The sequence below is a fragment of the Pan paniscus genome, chromosome X (assembly GCF_029289425.2).
Source record: "Pan paniscus chromosome X, NHGRI_mPanPan1-v2.0_pri, whole genome shotgun sequence".
In the NCBI taxonomy this organism is placed as follows: Eukaryota; Metazoa; Chordata; class Mammalia; order Primates; family Hominidae; genus Pan; species Pan paniscus.
The window spans coordinates 114,072,115-114,089,686 of NC_073272.2; the positions used below are offsets into that span (position 1 = coordinate 114,072,115).

At 34.3% G+C, this 17,572-nt stretch overlaps 1 protein-coding gene and 1 non-coding gene across 4 annotated transcripts in view; both read left to right on the forward strand.

Moving 5' to 3' along the window:
* HTR2C (5-hydroxytryptamine receptor 2C) overlaps positions 1 to 17,572 on the forward strand; it is a 325,553-nt gene that overhangs the window by 45,521 nt on the left and 262,460 nt on the right. The gene's annotated exons all lie outside the window — the stretch shown is intronic.
* LOC112438594 (small nucleolar RNA SNORA35) lies at positions 730 to 857 on the forward strand. Its single transcript, XR_003026998.1, has one exon. It is a non-coding gene; the product is annotated as a small nucleolar RNA SNORA35 (small nucleolar RNA).

Here is a 17,572-nt window from a genome sequence, read left to right on the forward strand (position 1 = left end):
AGTTTTCTGTTTTGTACATTTGAGAGAATGTGAGTTCCTTCCAGAGGCACAGGAAAGATGTGTCATTGTCCTTCAAACAATTCAAGGATAGTGATCTACAAATTTGTTGTCAGGAAATATTAGGCAATTTAAAATAGTCATTCAACATATATGCCAGCGTAAAATAGTTGGATCTAAAGCAACTTTTCTTTTGTAAGGGGAAATTAGAAGAAGAATAGAAAATTGTAGAATTATTAACTAAAAAAAATTCCAACATTTTTTACCAGATCCCGCACAAATGGTAATTTGAAAAAATAAAAAAGAGAGTTGGTATTGGTGAGTGGGGAGATTTTTAGTTATGACAATAGCTATTAATTATTAAATGTTTAACAACTAATGTCAGGTAGTGGACTAGACTCTTTGCAAGTTATTTCTTCCAATTCTCACAGCAGTCAATGAAGTAGTTATTACTGATTCCATTTAATATATATGAAAACAGAGGCTACAAGAACTTGAGTGAGTTTACCAAAGTCCCACAGCTAGTCAGTGACAGTGCTGGGATTCTGAGCCCAGATCTGCCTGATTCTAAACTCACATTTTCTTCACTGGAAGTTGACTTACGTTTGCAGTCACCATGTTGAGTGAATGAAGCAATGGGTTCTGAGATGTTTCTGGTCACCTACCCACTCCCTCCTTTAAGCTTGTTCTTCTATACAGAGCATGGGGCCCCAACCCCAGCTCTGCTGTCTACAGCACTGCCAAGTGACCCATTGGGCTCCACCTTGACCAACTGGGCATCAAGCGGTGCAAAAGCAAATCCCTCTCAAAGCTGGGAGAGTCACACCGTGGGCTACTCCTGCATGCAGCTGGGTACATATCTCATGGGTCCCATGACCTGCCTAAAAAAAGTGAGAGAGTGGAGAGACAGATCCAGGCAGTTCAGTAACTGCTATTACTAGAAAAGCGTGACTATGTCTGGCCGGGCGCGGTGGCTCACTCCTGTAATCCCAGCACTTTGGGAGGCCGAGGCAGGCAGATCACAAGGTCAAGAGATCAAGACCATACTGGCCAACGTAGCGAAACCCGTCTCTACTAAAAATACAAAAAAAATCAGCTGGGCATGGTGGCACACACATGTAGTCCCAGCTACTCGGGAGGCTGAGGCCAGAGAATCCCTTGAACCTGGGAGGTGGAGGTTGCAGTGAGCCGAGATCGCGCCACTGCTCCAGCCTGGTGACAGAGCGAGACTCCGTCTCAAAGAAAAAAAAAAAAAAAAAGTGACTATGTCCGTACCAGGTTAATCGAAGATACTCAGTAAATATTATCCTCGCTATTACATTATCATAATCATTACTAGCTGTGAAGCTTTTAGCAATTTACATTAACCCCTCTTAGACTCAGTGTCCTAGTCCATAAAATAAGGTTGACACTACTGGAATGATCTACGATTGTCATGGTGATTACATGACAAGATAAATCCATTTAAATTTCTGGGCAATTTGCTCATTAAGTGTTAGTAAGACAGAGAGATAAGTGGTTTTCTCCTTTTGATGTGATGAAAATGAGATTATAATTATCTTATAGATGATGGCACCCATGTATTTGCCCCACATTTCTACTAGCTTCCTGACAAGCTAGGCTTCCCCAGCCTCTTCATTCTCTGTATATAAACAGTCAGCTTAGACCTAGTGCTGATAGAATTCCCTTTCCAGTTCTTTCTTATAAGTTAGAACTACATTCAAGGCTCATTCCTGGCCCCCTTTTTTTCCATCATGACACCTTCAGATACTCAAGTCCCCACTAATCTCTCTCTCTCTACCACATAATTTGACGATGATCAATTTTTCATTTATTCTGTTCATTCACCTTGTTAGCTTATTAACTAATTGGTAAACCCTTTGAAAGGTCTACCTTCTCATAAATCTTAGTACTTACTGCAGCACCTATCCCAGTGCCTTTCATAAAGTAGAAGCTAAATAAATAACTATTGCTGGATAAATTAATGTAAGTTATCTATGAAGTCAGCCATCAATTTTTGTAACCAAAACTGGAGGCAAGCTTTAGAAGATTGAATGTCATAGTTTTAGCACTGTATAAAACAAGGTACTGTTTTGCGTGATAAAATACAGGATGAAAACTCATTTAAAATTTAGAAAAGATTAGTTTGAATCCAGGATAAGGTAAGTAAAAAATAATTATTTTGAAGGAAGACCTCACCTCATACTATTCTTGTGTTAAAATTATGGATGGTAAACTTGCCTTCCTAGGAAATGTATTGAGGGGGGACTCCCACAAAAAGGACATGGCCCTCATTAACCCAAGGTCATATTTATGTTCTGATCGTAAATCAGATCAGATCAGGTAGCAAAAGAATGTACACAATCTGCATTTCATTTACAATCTTACTATTTTCAGACAATTGAGACAAAATGTATCAGTTAAAAATATATATCTCAATAAATACTTACTGATTGATATGTAAAACCCAGTAAAAAAGATGACACATCTTTCCTGACAATTGGCAAGGATTAATATAATGAGTTATCTATGCCATAGTTTGGTATATATTTTAAACATTATAATTCTTTCAACTATAATCTTTATCAATGCTATTGAACCAAGAATAAAAGGAATGTGAACATCAAGTATGTGGGTGATATGGAATGGGAGTAGAAGATTGGCCCGTGCCTTTATATAAACCTCCTTGTCTTGATGTTCCAGAGACTGGCCTCCTTAGAGGAGGCCTCCTTAGAATTTATTAAATTCTAATAAATATTATTATTTAGAAAAATAAATACCTTCTTTCTTAGAAACATGTCAAGGTAGGGTGCTCACGTGACCTAATAACCTTGCAAATGAATGTCTATAATGATAGTTTTATTATTTTCTCTTTATTATTTTAACACAGAATGAATGCTATTTCAATATATCTTCATCCCTTACCCATAAACACAAATATCCCACTGATAATAAGATGTGAGAAGGAAGTCTTTTAAATTGATTTTTAAAACTTAATTTCTTCAAATAATATAGTCTTGGGGCTCATCTTAGAGGTCCATGTGGGTAGGTCAGAATCTGTCAACATTATGTCTTTTTCTCAGCATTTTTCCTAAGGGAAGCATGCTATTTTGTTTCCCTTGTAATTATTTTTGCTTCTTTTTCCTGCTAGTGTACTTTAATTTTATTTGGAAATTTGAGGATGGAAAATTATGATTATTTAGATTTTCTAATAATATAAAACACTTTTTGTGATAAAGACTATGAATTCTCTTTGACGCAAACATCTGCCTGTAGTTGAATGAAGTATTATTTAGGATAGAATGTAATATTCAACAGGAAAAGCAATTTGTCTAAAAAATGCTTCTTTCCTTGCTGCATTTACCCGCTTGCCAGCTTGATGTATCTGCACTGCCTATTTGTTCTTTGTTACTGTCAAGATAGCAAATTTCTTTCTGGAGCAGATGGTGTAACTGCCATTGTTCAACTGCTTCAAATTCATTCTGCTGCTGGGTATTTTTATCATTAAACCTCTAATTTAGCAATATTAATAAATTGAATCTATGGACTATTCTGTCTGGGATGTCTGAACATTTGTTAAATATCTGAACATAAAAATATATATTCTTTTGATATCATGAAAATTGTATCAAAATTTATTTGATTATTAACAGAAATCAATGTAAAGATGTGTTTTATTAATATGTTCAAAGGCATCATTCTCTCTCTCTCTCTCTATATATATACACATATATGTGTGAATGTACACATATATATGCACATATGTATGTGTGTGTGCATGTATGTATTCTAAGCAGATAAAACTATTGTTTTAAACACCTAGTGATCTTACATCTTGGAGAGGTAGTAAAAAAGTACGTTAAATATATATGCATGTGTATATATATATATATATATAGAGAGAGAGATGGTAGGTAAATGCTATAAAATTTTAGCTATTAGTCATTAGTTCTATAAATTTATTAGTTGTGTATGAATCTATAATAGAAGGTACTTGTTTCCCTTACTACTTCCTCCATTACTTATCTCAATAGAAATTTAAAAAATCTTGATGTGTGTCTTCATACTCTTAAATAGAGAGTTTAAATTTAAATCTACTTTTAAATTACAAATGTGAGCCTTTTTATCTATACGTTCTAACAGCATGCCCCCCTCACCCCATGTAGAAAGCCATCATACTTCATATTTTACCATCAGGAAGGAATTAGAAACAAGGCTAATTTTTTTACTCTCCACCATATTTTCAATACTAAAATGATTAAAACTGGAGCAACAAACATTTTTCAGTTAACTTTATCCTTACAGCTTTAAAAAACAAGGCAATAAGTGAAAATTTGCAGAAATATTAATAACTTTTAAACAAATTATACTTACATATAAGAATTCAGTAAATAGAATTCTGCAACTTATCATGATTTTTCAGTGATTATTACTTTAGAAATTATTTCATTCACTGTGGTCTGTAAATTGTGGCCAGCCATGGTGGCTTACACCTGTAATCCCAGCACTTCAGGAGGCCGAGGTGGGCAGATCACTTGAGCTCAGGAGTTTGAGACCAGCCTGGGCAATATGGCAAAACCTTGTCTCTACCAAAACTACAAAAAATTAGAAGGGCACGGTGGCACATGCCTGTTGTCCCAACTACTAGGGAGGCTGAGGTGGGAGGATCCCTTGAGCCTGATGAGATAGAGGTTGCAGTGAGCCGAGATCATATTACTGCATTCCAGCCTGAGTGATAGAGTGAGACCCCATCTTAAAAAAAAAATCAGTAACTAAATAGAATTCTGCAACTTATCATTATTTTTCAGTGATTACTGCTTTAGAAATAATTTCATTCAGTGTAATCTGTAAATTGAAACAATATCCCATAGTTGGACAACTGTACAATCAGCAATGATCGGTTCTAATTTAACAAATGTTGAACAAATCAACAACTATTAGGGTGACTATATATTCTACTTTTCCTAGGACAGTCACAGTTTATGCTTATTGCACATGTATTAAATATAATTTTTAACTCTCAAAAGTGTCCAATCTGGATGCTAAATTATATACTCATTCTGATGCACCCAGGTAAACCTGCGCGTTACATGCTGATATATATAAAGAACTATAAACAAATGTCCCTTACCTGAAGAAGCATACAAAACTTATTAATGATGCAAGATATATACATAAAATTCTTGCCAAATGTGTTTTTTATCAAAAGCTTCAATTTTTGGTATAGCCAGTAAACACTGTAAAAATTCAGAGAAGAGATATAAGGATATGGATTAGAATGGTTAAGGCTAGTTTAATGGAGGTGCTGTACTAAAAGACATTGTGGGCATGAAGTCACATAGTTATGGGGATGAAGACGAATATGGTCTACAGCGGATCAATCAACAGTGGAAATGACTGAATATAAAGAAGAGTATGTTAATAAGAATAATAGGTAAGGACTCAGAAATTCTGGTCTCTTGTTCTGCTCTTCCACTGGCTAACTTTGTATCATTGAGTAAATTACTTCTTCATTTTGACTTTAGTTTCTTGATTTGTAAAATGAGGGATTGAACTGGATTCATCCATTCATCAGTTTTTTTATGATGAGATTACTTTGTGCAAGGCACTCCACTAAGGACTATGTAAATGATTTTTCAAGTTCCTTTCCTGCTTTAATTTTTATGGTAATCACTTTTGACACCAATACCTCCAGTGATATAGTTGTAGCCAGTTTAGAATCACGTGCTTCTCTGTCAAAGAAGAACATTTCTTGAAGGTAAATGTTCCCAAACCAACAAATATTTGTTGCATTAAGTTGAATTGAAACTTTTTTCTTGCAAGTACCCTTTGTTTCCTAATTGGATTAGAACCATGTTTTCATTCCCTGTGATGGTAATGCAACCCTAGAGTGATAAGTGACTCTGCCAGGAAAAGCTGGCTTTGTGTATTTTCAGACTGTGAATATAGCTGTTATGTTAACAGGTAACTGAGGCTGCAGCCAACTCAGCTGGGAAGCATGAATGCTGTGCAATGGTTTTTTTTTTTTGTCCCTGCTTACAAATGAAACCAGTTTCCCATTTGCCCTACCTCCCCGATCTAAAGAATCTTGCTCTTATTCCCAGTGCTAATCACCTAACAGGAAAGATCACGCTCCCTGGAGTGGAGTTATGGCACTGAACAGCAAGGAACTCTAGCAACTCAAAGAAGCTGAGGTGTCTTCTGTGAATCCAGCTGATTCAAGGCTACAGGCCCACTTCCCAGTGCAGGTTTTCCTATTTTGAAGGGAGTTGGAAAAGTAACCCTAAAACATCAGTATGGATTATACATCACTTTTGATAATACACGCTAATGCTCCCTTTCACTAACTGGATAAGTTGAGGATAGATCTAGCCTAAAAGGAATCTGATGAGCAAGAGAAAATTATTTTTACTTCTCAAATATTCATTCTGTACTTGAAAATTGTGGCATGATAAATGTAGTTGTATGTTTATCCATAATTAAATCTGGAGCCTTCTTAATATATAGTATATGCAAAATACAAGATCAAATGCAGATCATGTTTAAGTTGATAGCTCATTCTTTTATCTTTGTCACTTGTCAGAAGTCAGAGACAGATATTGTGTGTGCCTGTACAGGATATAGTTAAAGCCAGGTGGAGTCTACCTCTGACTAATGTATGATTTTCACATTGATATTGATGGTCATGAAGCTAGCAGTAGGGAATTAAATGGAGAGAACTCAAGACTTTATCAAGACAAGTTGAATGAAAACTAAAAGTAAGAAAAAATAGGAGTTATAATAAATGTTTGATAGTAAATGAGTGCTACAAGGAAAGCAAATAATTGTGAGGGTATTTATTTTCTCCAGATTGCACTTTTACACACACAACACCTTGTAAACGTTGTTACCAGGGGTTTCCTCTCACTTTTGGTGTGGTTAGGCATTGGCAGGGAAACTGAAGTCCTTTCAGGAAAATATTCATGGTCAGTACCGTTTACTAATTTTTTAAAAAATAAGTGAATTTTAAGTGTTAAGAAATTTCTACTAGCTTTCCACATAGACCTGTTGACATTTTTTAAGTGTATTTTTTTTTTCAGAAATACATAGTCTTGTAGGTTTAAACCTGTAAATATACAGAGGCACTTTTAAAAGTGTTAAATCAGAGATATGAACAACTGAAAACTAACCGATAGGAGCTGGAAATAGAGTTGTAAGCAAATGGTTGGGAATCTGTCTTTTCAAATATACTGCATGAGAAATATAAATCAGTCTTTGTTTTATTCTGCCAGTCATATTAGAATATTCTACACCCTCAGTCTATAAAGCACTCAAAACTTTGAAAACTTCTGACTAAACAGGGAGAAGTAGGAAGAGGAAAAGAAAAAAGCGTATGGAATTGCTTGACAATGTGCTGAAATATTAAGCTGCAGACATCTCTGACTAAGTGTATGTGTAAAATAAAGACCAAATTTGAAAGTAGATTATTTATTTTGAAAATGAGCTCAATTATTTCAGGGTCTAGAAGCAAACACAACTTAAACCTCTACTCATCGTGTATGTGTGTCGGTATGTGTTAGTGTTTAATTACCACTGTGGCAAAATAAGAGCATGATCCAAATTCTGTGCCTCATCCCAGAACTTTCAGCGATTATTGACACCTTACAGAGTCATTGTAAAGGATCAGGTGCAGGAAGGAAAATTAAAATGCAAACTCACACTGACGTGCAGAGTGAGTAACCAGTTTTAGAAAACCTGAAAAGCCATGACATTGAGCAAGGCAAACTGGGTTTTAAGCAGGCAATGGGAAGGCTTCGTTTTTTGCAATTGAAAAAAAAGCAAAATTCGCTAAGGGAGAGTGAGTGTAAACCTAAAAGAAAGGAAGCTTAATTGAGACCTACAAGATGGTGGATATGTCTTTTTTCCCTGATGAGCTATGAAACTTTTCAGGGACAGAAATAATAAGAAAATAGATCTGCATCCATTGTGGTTCAGGGTAACTGACTGGGCTCTGTAACAGAGCTATAGGCAACTTTGCTTAATGTAGAAAGAAATGACTCAGGTTAAACAGAATGCTTCACTGATTTTTCCAAACAAACCTACTTAAAGAATTTGAGAAACAGGGAGTTTCCTCTCAGATAAGCTAGTGAAAACCTACTCATGCCCCAAACAATGTAGTAAACATAAATTGAGAGTGAGCAACAAAATAGCCTGAGAGTTCAATATAATGTGGAAATTCATAATTTAGAAACAAAGTCTGTCATTTTTAATACCTTCAAACAGGAATTTAACAATGTCTGTCACTGTCCATCTTTGAAATGCGGAGGTATGAGATGTTATATAACCAAGATCTTTAGGTTAGCAAGCATATAGATCAAATATGTTGTAAATGGAATCCTTGTACAACTTTAAACCTTCTTAAAGTGATAATTTGTAATATGTTTTTGACCATTATGTAATACTTTCTTAGTCAACTGTTTCAGTAATATTTTACAAGAAGAATGAATAACCTTAATGATCTCGAATATTTCTGGTTTTACTTTTGCTTGAGCAGTTTCATAAATGAATATTTTACTTGGCACATTATTTTTATTATTAAAAGAAAAAGGGCTTCTCCTATTACAAAAAGTAGTTCTATAAATATTTTGATCAAATTTTTAAACTATGTGACAAAACAATGTGAAATAAATATTTCAAATGCCATTTATTGATGAGTAAATTGTAAATATTGCTAAATTCCATTTACAAATTCTTGGAGGAACTTGGTTTTTAAAGGAAAACATCATGATCAGTGTATGGATGTGCTCATTAGGAGACTCTTGGCCTTTTTCAGAAGATTATACTCTGCCATAGTATAAAGAATCCTGGTGTGTTCGGGTGATATTTTCAATCTGAAATCTAGGAGGCAGGTGCTCACTTGTCCTCCTCCATGCTTGGAAAATACAGGGAGGAGGCCATAGTGGCAACTGTTACCATGATTAATTTCGTTGGGATAGAAGATGGACCCGCTGGTTGTAATCAATGCATTGAGGACTCTCAGATCAACGGGACTGTGAAATTTTAAACTCCTCAAGGTAGAACACAGTGGTAATGTTTTGAAATGTAAAGATTTTGAAATGCAAGCTACTTTTCTCAGGCCATTTCTTCTAAACAACACAACATAATGTTTAAGCCATGTGTTGTTCACAGATTATAATGTTGCAGTGATAAAATGTATACTCCATTGGCAAAAATAAACAGCGGTAAAGGGACTGAGATTCTTGATTTTTAACTTTGTATTTAACCTTGTGTAATGCTGCCTGGAAAATTTTTGTAAAAGTATGAATAGATGTAAGAAGATTAATATATTATTACTGTATTTTACAATCTTTCTGTCCTTGAGTTTGAAGTATATTACAGGTTAAGGTTAAGCCAGGAAGTAAGATTGCTTTATAGAACTTTATAACTTTCAAAATTGACATTTGAAGAAATTGTGCTATACTATAATAGTGAAATAATAGTAATTACAAAGTAAATATAATCATCATTGAAATATAAATTTTCATACATTTTTTGTTCAACAAATATTTATATAATACTTAATATATGAAAGGTATTTTCCATTCATAATCTATTTATCTTTAATGATAATCATTTTAGCAGTCTAATACTGGAGGTAGTATTTTCTTCAATTGACTGATGATAACGAATCCTCGAACCATGAAAAGTAGAATTGGATATTGTCAGTCTCTACATCTCTACTTAAATGTATTTTACATTCACTTTAAATGAAAACAATGAAACACAGATATCATTAAGAGTGATTATTGATTAGAAATAATCAAGGGAGTCTTCTTATATGACACGGAATGCTAGTTAGAATAAAGTACACGGATGGGCCACTGGGAAGTTGAACATTAAAGACTTTGCCAATCACATCTTATCATTTGCCACACTGCAGGTAGAGATTTATCCACATTTTGATCTTATAAGACTCAAATCTCATAGTACACGAAAGGTGTGTGTTACAGAGTGTTTTCAAGCTATGACATACCACAATGAAGCTTGACAGTAAATGTTTAATGGTTGGCTCTTTTGGTAACAAATTGGGCATATTTTTAAAATTATTGACATTCATTTTTGCAATGGCACAAACATCTTTTGAAGACTTACTAAATACAGGGCACTATGCTAAGTGTAATGAAGACAAAAGCAGATTCTGTGCATTCAAGTAGCTTACAGTCTGGGGAATAGAGATTTCTTGACCTTATTTCAAAAGTAGGACCTTTCTATCTTATGGATTTGTGATACAACATCTATTTTATTGCGCTGTTTCTCCTTGTTTCGTTCTCTTTCTTTCTTTCTTTTCCTTCCTTCCTTCCTTCCTGTCCTTCCTTCCTTCATTCTTTCCCTCTCCCTCCCTCCCTTTTCTTTCTTTCTTTCTTTCTCTTTCTTTCCTTCTCCTTTCTTTCTTCCTTCCTTCCTTTCTTTCTTTCCTTCCTTCCTTCCTTCCTTCCTTCCTTCCTTCCTTCCTTCCTTCCTTTCTTTCTTTCTTTTCTTTTCTTTTCTTTTCTTTCTTTCATCAGTGTCTTTCATCAGTGTCTACACCAGGCTGAAGTGTAGTAGCACAATCGCAGCTCACTATAACCTCGAACTCCTTGTCTCAAGCCATCCTCCTGCTTCTCCTTGTTTCTTAAACTTGAATAAAATGTTTATTCGTAGTAGATTTTCTGCTTTAGCAGATGCCACTGGACTCTGTTGACATATAAAATTCACGAATAGATGCATATATTTTCTCTTAAGATAAAACTGTTTTCTGCTTTTGCATAGTCCTTATATTTTAGAACATGAAATCAGTTACCCCTGTACTCTGTTAGAAGCTCTTCTGATATGGTGACATTGATTAGTATATTCTCATTTAAAAGTGGAGAAACAGTTCTGTGAAATACTGAACATGGTTTTCTGACTAGCTCTCATAGTGAGGGTTTTCTTTTATGATTTGATTAGTTTTCAAAGTAAAAAAAAAATCTGTGTCTTTCCAGACTTGGATAGGTTCAAGTGGTCATCTATATAAGATCAACAAGGGATAAGTTGATTTTCTTTCAACACTTGCTTTCAACATTTTACTTTTTTCCTCATTAAAATTCAAATTGCTCTCAAGAGCAGAGAAGTATGACTACATTTCCCAACACATAATAATGAAAAATATCATCGAGAAAGGATGTTATGCCATTTTATTTTATTTTAAGTTCCGGGGTACATGTGCAGGATGTGCAGGTTTGTTACATAGGTACACGTGTACCATGGTGTTTTGCTGCACCTATCACCCCATCACCTAGGTATTAAGCCCAGCACGCATTAGCATTTCATCTTGATGCTCTCCCTCCCTTTACCCCCACTCCCCGGCAAAAAGCCCCAGTGTGTGTTGTTCCCCTCCCTGTGTCCACGTTTTCTCACTGTTCAGCTCCCACTTACAAGCGAGAACATGTGGTGTTTCATTTTCTGTTCCCGTGTTACTTTGCTGAAGATAATGGCTTCCAGCTCCATCCATGCCTCTGCAAAGAACATGATCTTGTTCCTTTTTATGGCTGCACAGTATTCCATGGTGTATATGTACCACATTTTCTTTATCCAGTCTATCATTGATGGGCATTTGGGTTGATTCCATGTCTTTGCTATTGTGAATAATGCTACAGTGAACATACGTAAGCATGTATCTTGATAACAGAATGATTTATATTTCTTTGGGTATATACCCAATAATGGGATTGCTAGATCAAATGGTATTTTGTTATGCCATTTTATCAGGATGTGGTCTTCATTCAGGCAGTAATAAAATAAAGTACATTAATTTTTATACATTTTTGGAAATATCAAGGCTACATCTTCATAGCTTAATTCCTATTACTGTGCCTTATATGAAAAAATATGCAATCTAAGAGGAGGGAATTGCCATAAATTAAAACTTTGAGTGTTTAATTAATACTATGTGATACCATCATATAGAAAGTTTAAAAAACTTAAGCAAATATTTTATTTTGAAGCTTAGGAATATACAAGTTAGTATCTTATATGTAACACGGGTAGATGCCAGTCAGATTAATAAGTGAGACATTTGTTTATGTTTTTATTCATTTTTTGATGTATTTACTTAGGCTTTAGGTGTTGTTGCTTGGCTTTTGTTTTGTTTGTAGGGCTGCTGTACCTGAATGATAACATTTTTCTAGCTTCTGAGTTTGTTTAGAAAAATGTGTGATCTTGTAATTTAGGGCAGTGGATTGTAATTTTTTATAGAAATTAGTTTTTAACAAATTAGTTTTTTTATAGAAAGATTTATTGGACTGATTATGAATTTTCAGTTTACAACTGACACACATAATTGTTTTCTTGTTAACAATAAGCTTTAGCCCCCAATGATTTTATAATTATCTTCCAACATTTTGCATATTGGTGTTATTGATGAGTAAATCAAGAAAAAATTTCAGCAATGAATTTTGCACAATAGAATCAATTTTCTACAAAAATAACTTGAAAATAGGAGACATGATTTTTAAAAAGGAGAAACAATGGTATTATTAGTGAATTAAATGTGAACTTTGTGATATCAGATTATTTTTGCTGTTTTAGGGGTTCACACTTTCATTCTATGTAAGTGAAGTTCCTAGATAAATGAGTCTTTGCAGATTACAGAGCATTCAAAATATATTAGGTTGGTGCAAAAGTAATTGCTGTCTTTGCCATTACTTTTTTTTTTTTTTGCACCAACATAATATATGTCTTATTGTTTGCAAGAGCCATGAAATCTAGGTTATTGATTTGTGTCTTAGGGGAAATGGGAGTAGCAATATTGATTACTTTGTAATCTTTATTTTGTCTTCTTTAATATATATGTTAGTGTTTTTAATGCAAACTTCTTATTGCCATAAAGCTTTATCAGGCTTCACATACTATTTATGACTATGTTGGCTTTTTTTCAAGTGAAAATATGAACCACAGTTAAATTGGATGATTTAACCTGGGCAGTGTGGGGATAGTAACAGGGTGGGAAAGAGTCTTTGAGCTTTGACTTTGTGTCATGTCTGGAAAATCCAAATTAATCCGTTTTAACAGGATTAAGCTCTCAGTGTGAAAGTACTTTGCTAGGAAATTATCAAAGCACAAGTTAATTAGAACACAGAGCTCCTTGCATGGGCTGACAGTTATTAATTACATGTTCTTGGGCTGGCTTAATTTCAGGCAATTTACTGCTAAAACAAAAAGTTTCTCTTAGTTTTTAGTCTTGTAGAGAAAAAACAATCCCTCAAACTACCAACTGCGAAATAACTGCTGTATAAGGTATAAAGAAGACATATTTTAGATTTAAGTTCTTCAGCCAGTGTTTTTGGTCATTTTATTCCCTTCACTATAAATGTGAATTCTAACTGCAGTTAGTGGAACAATTTGGGAACTTGTGTGTTTGCCTAAGTAAATAGAGTGTTCAAAAATTGATGTAGCTACTGGTAGATAAGTGTGAGTTTGCCTTGTTTTAGGATTAGATACATTTCTGAGAAGGGCTGCGCACGGTGGCTCATGCTTGTAATCCCAGCTCTTTGGGAGGCGGAGGCAGGCGGGTCACTTGAGGTCAGGAGTTCGAGACCAGCCTGGCCAACATGGTGAAACCCCATTTCTACTAAAAATACAAACACAATTAATCTGGCATGGTGGCACACACCTGTAATCCTAGCTACTCAGGAGGCTGAGGCAGGAGAATCGCTTGAGCTGGGGAGGTGGAGGTTGCAATGAGTAGAGATTGCTCCACTGCAGCCTGGGTGGCAGCGTAAGGGAGACTCCATCTAAAATAAATAAATATATATATATATATATATATATATATATATTTCTGAGAAGTTCTATGTAACTATACTTTTTTTAGCCATATTGTAAGTGCATGGGAAATTATTTAATGAGCTTTATGAGCCTCAGAGGTTCACATCATGGGATTACTAGAACCATTGCATTGTTCCCTTTTAATTTTTTCTCCTCATACTTAAATAAAATTATAATCTTATTCTTAAAAATTAGATTGGTCTTACCTCTTTATGGTTTATCGAGTTGGCATATCACCTACTTATGGGATCTGAACGTTTTGGTGCTTGAGCCTCTGTTGAGTATTACATGCCTCTGCTAATAAACTAAGTACTGCTAGAGGCAATTATTTTGAGGTAATTATTTTCTCAAAATTGAAAGTATTAATGATTGGTGGTATCATACTGTGGAAAATAAATGAAAAGTGAGAGCATAGTAATTAAGTTCTTAGTTCTTAATGCTGAGTTTCTTAATTATGGTTAGTCCATGTCATGATGTAAGTGGCTGAGGATGTCAGGGTATTGCCCAGACATACAATGAAAAGATGAGTCAACAGAGAATGAGGGCTCAAAAAATCACCAAAGTGCATTGTCTATAAAAAGCAGGTGGAGAGAAAGGAATATAACATTTTTCAGGAAGGGATTATGGGCAACTGGAAGGAAAAGACACATGAAAACAATCCAAAACACAAGAAAAGGCAGCATTTCATACCTCTATTGTTTGAGGGCAGGGGGCAGACAGAATTTCTGAGCTGATGGCAGTAATCCCTGTTCTACTGAGTACTATAAAGCCACTTAGCTACAAAAGAGAGAGAATGAAGTATAAGGAAGCTAAAAAAAAATACGTAAAATTGAAAAAGATGTATAAGTATCAAGTTGTGACAGGAATGTAAAATATAGAAGAAAATTGCTATATTAAGGCTCACATAAGGAAAAAAAAGTGCCTCAAGAAAACAGCATGAAAAGATAGATTTATGCAGGAGGAATTAAGGAATATGAGAAAATGTAGTGGACATGCCTGAAACACAGACATCAGTTTCCCTGGGTAGAGGAGGGAGTGGTTGATGGGGGAAGTAGAAGAAGGAGAGAGAGAGAGAACGTAATAATAAAAAAAATGAGTAAATGACAAAAAATTAGGGAAGCAAACTGCCCCAGTTGAAAACTGATTTCCAGAAGCATAAAGGATAAAGTTAAAGGGAGAATTTAAGAATTTAGAGTTTAAGGGGAATCTTGGATAATTAATTAAAATCAGGCAACTATGAGCAACATAATTGAAAGTAGGTACATGCACTGTGTGTTTAGTATAAGAATGCAAAAGGCAAGTTGATAAAAATGCAAAAGATTGTGGTGATTTATGCAAGTTCAGGGCAATAAATAAGAAAAAGACATTTTTATGAAAAAAGATAAGATATGGACCTTTTCTGAATGATCTTTATCAATCATTAGATAGGATCAGTATTCTAAAACAAGCATTAAAAAGTTGTTAAAATATAAGAAATCTAGGAAGGTTGATGGATGATTGTGAATAAAATGGAAAACCGGAAAAGAGAAAATTAGATTTGTGAATATTATGCACCACAAGAGATGAGATTGCCTCTTTTCTATGTGCAATCAAAAGGTCTAAGGATTTTTGTACTTGAACTTAAAAGAATTTATGCACATTATTTATGTTTTCAGATTAGCTACAGTATATCTTAAAACCATTATGGAAGTAAATATTGAGTAGATTAATTAAAGTTTTATATCAATTCAGATAAATACTTTAAAGGTTTAATTTATTGACAAATATCATTTGAAATTAGTAGGTAAAATCATCTAGGTTATTAAAATTATTTAAAGCATATTTAGATTTTTGTGATATTCTTAGAGACATCTGTGATTTGACCATATGGCTGATCGTTCTATTTTTAGTGCATACCACAGATCTGTTAATAAAGGCTAAATTGTCTTTAATTTTAGGTTCAGACCTATGATAAATATAAATTAACCTTACAATTTTTTCCTAATCCATAGAATAAATTTTAAATTGTTAAAAATCACAACATTATTTTTCCTTAAAAGGAAAATACCTCTGTCTTTTTATCCAGAAGTACAAATTTTCTAAGATATATACGTTGCTAACAGTTGTGAGGTAATATTTCACTCTGCTTTTAATTGCATTTCCTTGATGATTCGTGAGGAACATTTTTTCATAACCCTTTTGGCCATTTGTATTTCTTCTTTTGAGAAATGTCTATGCAAATATTTTCTCCCACTCTGTGGGGTGTCTCTTCACTCTGTTAATGTGCAGAAACTTTTTAGTTTGATGCAATCTCATTTGTCTATTTTTGCTTTTGTTGCCTGTGCTTTTGGGGTCATATCTAAAAAATCATTGCTGAGACTTTTCCCATATGTTTTCCTCCAGTAGTTTTACAGTTTCAAGTCTTACGTGCAAGTCTTTAATCGCCTTTAAGTTGATTTTTGTATTTGATGTGAAAGATAAGGGTATAATTTCATTACACATTAATTCACATTTCTCTGGTGATTAGAGATGATGAACATTTTTTTTTCATATATCTGTTGGCCATTCATATGTCTTCTTTTGAGAACTATCTATACAGGTCATTTGCCCATTTCATTACTGCATGATCTCACTTACATGTGGAACCTGAACAAGTCAAACTCATAGAAATAGAGAGTATAATGGTGGTTCCCAGGGGCCTGAGTGGGGAGGAAGGTGAACGGGGAAAGAACAGTTGTTGGTCGAAGAGTAAAAAGTTTCACCTAGGAGGAATGGGTTCTAAGAATCTTATTGCACAGCATGAGGACTATAGTTAATAATAATGTAATGTATATTTCAAAATAGCTAAAAGAATGGATTTTAAATGTTCTCCCTACAAAAAAATGATACGTATTTGAGGTTATGGCTATACTAATTAGCCTGATATGATCATTCCACAATGTATGCAAGTATCAAAACATCACATTGTATCCCATAAGTGTATACAATTATTATTTGTCAATTAAAAATAAAACTTAAAAAATAATTTGACAACATGCTTTGATTTACATTTTCCAGCATGAAAAATGGTCTTTACATCCAATTTTAAAATCACCCTTTTAATTTTCCTCAACTTCAAATATGTATAGGTAGTTTGCTTAGCACTGTTCAATTCTCTGTTTACTATATGCCTACTGTGGGCCAGACACTGTGGCAGGTGTTAGGAACCCAAAAAAGAATGTTGTAATATTTGTTAATTAATTGCTCCTAGCCTTGTAGAGGAGAGAGATGTGCAGACAAATAATTAAAACAAAATCGTATGAATGTAATGTTAGAAATAAGCATGAGGTATACAAGTAAGCTAGAGGAAGAAATGGTTGGCACTATCAGTGCAGGCTTCACAGAGAGCATGATATCTAGCAGGACTCTGTGTAATGACTATGAGATGGCCAAGCATAAAAAGAGGTCAGAGACATTGCAGGCAGAGGAAACAGCATGTGCCAAAACAGAGATGTGTGGAAACAGTGTAGTCTGTATTTTGCTATTGCTATTATAGGGAAGCAGAAATATCATCACCCATCCTGTGTTAATGGCTGTACTCCCTGTAAGAAAAGACAGATTAATAAGAGAAAAGCATACAAATTTATTTAATATAAGTTTAAAATAACATGGGAAACATCATAAAGAAACGAAGACCCAAATAAATAAGTAAACCTTTTTATTTTCAGTGCTAGGTTTGGTGCAAAAGTGGATAGTAGTGGAGAAGTATGATTGGATAAAAAAGTATGATCTA